This window comes from Hippoglossus hippoglossus, chromosome 14 (assembly GCF_009819705.1).
Source record: "Hippoglossus hippoglossus isolate fHipHip1 chromosome 14, fHipHip1.pri, whole genome shotgun sequence".
NCBI lineage: Eukaryota > Metazoa > Chordata > Actinopteri > Pleuronectiformes > Pleuronectidae > Hippoglossus > Hippoglossus hippoglossus.
The window spans coordinates 23,431,190-23,437,432 of record NC_047164.1 but is presented as its reverse complement, the minus strand read 5'-3'; positions in this window follow the sequence as shown (position 1 = coordinate 23,437,432).

The window sequence follows — 6,243 nt, the reverse complement described above, 5'->3', positions numbered from 1 at the left end:
CTGACATTCATATTCAACTTGAAACGAGGTCATTTACACCAAGTTTTTATACTAAAAGTCAACCAGAAGTGGCTAAGCTCCAGTATGGAGGCATGTTGAGTTTTTTCTGTTGTCTTTTTACGTCTGAAGCTTTGGTCACCAGTTCCTTCAGTTGTATTGGATTCTGATCTGAGACTGTTTACCCCTGAGACACCTTCATTGTTTTGTGGACTCAAACACTTCACCCACCACCTCCATCGGCATTGTGGTGAGTAGATCATGAGTGAATTTTCATTTCTGGGTGACCTATCCCTTTAACACTGAGAAGAATTACAGAGCTTTTATTTTGAAAAGTTGTGAACTTGGGTCTGTAGATTGTGTCGATCTCTTAACAGATCCTTCTAAATAGCCGACATGCAATGTATGAAAAAATAACACCATGAAATTCAACCCATCGCTTTACTTACAGCTTTCCTGCAGCCAGTTATGTAGTCAAGAATGTGAGTCTGCTTGTAGTTTGGACCCACAAACATGTCTTTTCCTGTATGATATCAAATGTATTCATATAGCTATCAATATCTTTTGCCAAATTAGTATGGTCTATCACAAACTAAACAAAAAGTCTTAGTTTCTAACATTCAAGTCCACATAGAGTCAATTGTAGAGTCCATGACCAAGTCCTCAGTGCTCAGGTCCAAGGCAGGACTTGAGTCAGAGTCCTGGCCTCCAGTGCCACTACACTGTCTGCAGTAATTGAGGTGAATGCAGCGTTGAAGGTTAAATGCAAACAGTTCTATCAGGTGTCATAACTTTTGTTGATATTAACAGTCAGCACAAAGGCAGTGTTGGAAGAAACTGTGTTACCACACACTCTAATGCATTGTTAGGACTATACTGTACTACAGGAAGTAGAACTGTATAGAGTGGTGAGAAAAAGACAAGTAACACAGGGATAGAGACTTATTGGTCAGAGCTTCATCCTACAGCAACGTAATGAGCCAAACCATTAGAGGAACAGAAGCAGACGGAGGCTTCACATGATGAAGAGCAGCACATTCTGCAGATTAAACCTTGTGGAGCTGCTGTGGGATGAACTGGACTCAAGGAAAAAGTAAAGTATACTACAAGTGCAGCACAAAGAGGGAACTTCTGGAACTGTGATGGGGAAAAAACTTTATGAACAATGTAGTAAGACCTTTCCAAGTGTGCCTCACAATGTACATGCAGAACAGATGATGTCAAACAATGTATGCCCCATCATGGTAGTGTTGCTGTATTGGTATCAGGACACAGAAATTCTGGCAGCGGGGAAGGATAGATTGAATATTGCTTTTTTTCCGTTTAATTCAGTTTTTAATCTCTTTCCTTCTTGTATATCTGGAATTTAGCTTGGATAATCCCCTGTTACTTAAATACAGAACATATATAACATTCATATACATAGAATGACATGACAAACCTTAGTTTTTGCATCACAGAAAAGAATAACTGAAATGAGAACTAATTATAATAATAAAAAAAAAAAATTAAACGGAACCAAACACCCATTAAAACTAAGCACATGAAGCAGCAGAGAGTGTCTGCACTACGAGGCTCAGACTTTCTCCATACAACACAGCAAGAGATTCTCAGATCACACACTACACAACAACACAGAAGGCTCTCCAGAGCCTTCAAGCGAGGTGTTGCACAGCATGTAAATGAACGTAATGTATCAATTCCACTTCGGAGATCACATGTTTTTTGCTTTGACACATGGACATGGTAGCACTGGCCCTTACCACCAAAAGCTCTCAAGTCTCGTCATCTTCCCAAATTGGCATTTTATTAAGTGTCTTCCACGTGTATGACACCTCTTTTTCAGATATTTGTATTGTTTTTTGCTGTTGTCTTTTTCAGTTTTGCATCTGTCGCATGTTAGAAACGTCCTCAATGCACCCACTGGCTCACTGTAAATCCTCAGGAGAACCTCCTGCTGTACTCTCACATGAACTCTCTTGAAGTCCAGAGTTCTTACTAAGAGGCTGCTGGCTGGAGAAACTCTGGAGAATGTCCACAGCAAGTGATTCAGACAGTTACTTTCTCACTTGCAGCCCGTCCGGATAATGTCAGGAGATTATCTGGAGTTCAGTGCAAGTCTGAAAGGAGGTTTACAGACATCACCAATTGTCTTGGTATTAGTTAATGTTGTATTGTAATATCTTACCTGTTACTGTCCAGAGTAATTAGATTGTGTTAGATTTATTCAGTTACACATGCTCAATGCAGACCAGTAGTAAAATACCTACAATCTGTTAAACATGTGAAGATAAAAACCTGATGTTGGACACCTTCACTTGCAGCACTGTGGCCAAATTATCCTCCTGCCCTGCTGAGCAGCACGCACACACCAACAGTAACATTCATAATTTCAATCCACCACATATTGTTCAAAAAATAAACTGAATTGATTTATTTAGATTGGTTCACCATGTTGACAATCTCAGGCAGTGTATTTGCTCTGTGGAGAGACATGCAAGAACAGTGAAGCATCAGGACCCCCTGAAAATATGATTAATGGGCTGACAGCCATCAACCTTCACAGCCCCCACTGCTTTCATCCAGGGCCAATAAATGTGCTCTGAGCAACAAAATGCAAAGACTTAGAAATTGTTACACTTCCCAGTGTAAATCCAAAAAGAAATTCAACCAGCTGTCTTCTGAGTGCACGTATCAAAGGGAACTACCCTCTGGGCCAAATGTGCTGCGGTGACACAATTACAAAGCAAAGCACTTGTGTACACAAATACACAAATGCAAATGTTACTAGTTCAGGGGTTTTAATAAAATTGGGTTGAGATGTATTTGGTTAGGAGAGAGAAATAACTGTGGCATCAGGCATAATTATGTAAAATTATCTATTTAAAACCATCTCAATGCACAGAGCTGAGATCCAGTGTGGCTTCATTGTTGATACATTATTCAATGAGCAGTTAAATAAAATTGGATACTATTCAATTGAGTGGAGTTTGGCTTTAACCATTACTTTTGGACAAAAGCGCCTCCTCTGGCATCTATGTTCTAAGATTGGGGTTAAAAGCGTTAAATCAACGTGGCTGACTCTTGAGATGTCCAACCAATAGAAATAATTTATTTGATGGACAATACAACATAACTCACTGAACTGAATGGACCGGAATTCAACTTTCTTATATGGAAAGTATGTAGATTAAATTGTCAGCCACAATGGCTGTCTTTTATCAGTCCATAATTTAACACTGCTCACATAAAACACAAAACTGCTCCATATCCAGAGAGCAGTGCGAAGTCTTCATCCACTCATTTGTGTCATAGCGTATCCGAAAGTAACATTTCACTACACTGAAACAATGAGATTTCATTGGGACCAGCGTTATGTGTCGCCAGGTTACACTCTGCATTACCCACATTAAGCAAAATGGTAAATGGTCTGTATTTACATAGAGCTTTTCTAGTCTTTGCAGTACAGTTTTCCATCCACCCATTCAGACACATACATACAGTGCATCTTTGGGCAGCACTATTTTCTATGAGGGGCCATTCAGGGTTCAGTATCTTGCCCAACGATCCTTTGGCATGCAGATGGGGAAGACTGGGACCGAACCGCCGACCTTCTGGTTGGAGGACGACCGCTCTGCCACAGCCACCCCGTGACCTGACATCAGGTAAACATATTCTGTGCTATATTGCACCACACATGCAGTCCAAATGTGTTCCACAAGTGCATGCCCTCTTACAGATGAGGCCCAATGTGACACCTAATCAATGTTGAGTAGGAGTACGCGGAGGAGGTGTTAACGTCACAGGAAGATGGGGAGTTAGATTCACAAATACAATGCAGATCTGTGAAAGATCTCAGTATACGCATGCTTTAACCCCCTGATCTCATTGCATCTCTCTACTCAAGAAGCAAATACAGTCCATGACATTGATCTCAGAGAGAGAGAGAGAAAAAAACATCTTCAAAATGATTGTGTGAATATTCCTGAGGGAGAGGTACAAAATTTAACTGGTAATAAGTAACGTTTGAAGAAGACAAAACTTCATTTGACAAGGTTGTGATATGATCAAAAACATAAAGGAAAAAAGAAAAACATAATTTCTCTTGTTTCATTTTCTCTGGTAGTGTCTAGCTATGTTTTTGATCTTTCTGTCTCCTGCCCATAGCATTGCAAAAGGACATGAATTATTAGTAAATATTTCCTGTGTATATTTAATGTAACACGATAACATGGGTGTAATCAGTGCAAAAGAGCTTTTAAACAATGAAAGTTATTCAAACACACAAACTTCATCAACACAGATTCCAATTCCTTCGCCACAGCTCGGATGCAAATCTTTAGGGTCACTGTGATCTCTATTCTTACAACTACACACCATTTTGTTTTGTTTTTTGTTTGTTTGTTTTTGTCTGTCTTTCAGCAGGATTACGAAAACCAACATTAATCCAATTTTTTGGAAAACTATTGGAAGGGTAGGGTATAGAGGAGGGAAGAACCTTGGGAGAAGATTCAACTAAGGGTGAAGATCCAGGATTTATTTTTCCTTAACATTGCGAGATAGGATGTTTTTTTTTTCAAAAAATGAAGCAGAAATTCTGTGCACATGGTATTTCTGTTTTATCACCTGTGAATAAGATGCACATTTATGAGAAAGGATTCAACCAATCACTATCCCTCGTCTCGAATGTTGTCCACCAATCACTCTCCTCTCCCTGAAGTATTTGATCTGCATGATGCCTGCTTTCGGTGTATCAGCATGCTTCTCTTTCATGGTGCCCAATCCTCGTCAAGAATCACTGCTGAGAAGCTTCCAAAAGCTCCCCGCTGTCGGTGTGTGCTGCCGTGGCGACTGCAGCTCCCTGGCAGATCTCTACTCCAGAGTGTCCATTCCCCACAATCTCTCACACCAAGCCCAGATGTCAGATACCAGTTTGGCTCTTGCCCTCCTCCCCTTGCCACACGCACACATACCAAGCATGCTCCTCCCCTCTTCTTACCCCCCTCAGTGGCACACATGAAGGCTCTCCTATGCCTTTTTGGCTTTCTCTCCTCCTCCTCCTCCTCCTCATGTGTCTGTTCTTCACAGCCTGTTTATTCAGAGCTCCTTGGCAACACGTTCACAGCTTCACAGCTCCCTAGTTCCAGCATTCTCTTTTGGACAAGCAGCCGATCCCTGCTGCCCACCTCTGCATGAGACAAGTCTCTGATCCACACAGACTCACCATTTTACCAGAAACCTCACCTCCCACTATCTCGCTTTGCCCCTTAAGCACCACTTCTCTGCACAGCTAACCTTCTTGTTGCTCTGTTGAGTTTTAATGCTCTGGCAAGAGGGTCAGGCAATGTCAACTTGATTGGCATATGATGCCATGTGGGGGGGTTAAAGTGTTAATAACAGCAATATATTGATTAGTTTAAGACGGAAATAGGAAAGAACGGGAATGGTCATTGACTTTCTGCTTTTTGCGATACAAACAGACTCACCTCCTGAGAAGCAGGTGAAAACAAGCAGGATTTTTAAAAAAAAGTCTTATGTGATAATAAGATGCAAGGAGCTATTATAAACTAATGATTACAATAAACTGATCTGATGCCCGGGCCACACTGGCTGCGGAACGGCCGCAGAACAGCTTACTTTTAATTCTGGAGCCCATGTTAACAGATTAGAGCGGTAACACTGTCTGTGGTTCAGCTGTGGTAATGCCGCACTGTTGTTCTAGAGATGATCTTTTACCACTGTTCAAATGTTTATTTTTTGAATGTGTCACAGATGTAATTGTTTGCAACACTTCCTGTACCAGCGTTTCTTTTGACTGAATCGGTTATTGCCATTTAGTTGAGTACATAACCCAACTTTTCTTTGAGGAAATACATAGTTATACCAGCAGCTCATCATGATCTTGGCTCAACATCGTGATGGCATCATCCATCCGCCCGACCCTAGCTGGCATACATTACTTAGATCCATGTAAAGCAATAGACTTAGACAGCCACACATTGCTTGCTCTTTAGGTGCTGTGCTTCCTCACATTTCATTTGAAATTAAATAATGGGAACTACCATAAAGGGCTTAGTACATCCATCCATCCATGCCATTTATCCTTTGAGGGGGGGGGGGGGTTAAAACGGGATACACGCTGGACAGGTTGCAACGCAGCTGTGGTGACTCAAATGGACTGTACATAAGTACTTCTCGTCTTCTCGTCTTGCATTTTATTTAGTTCTACTTCCTGCTATTGTTCAG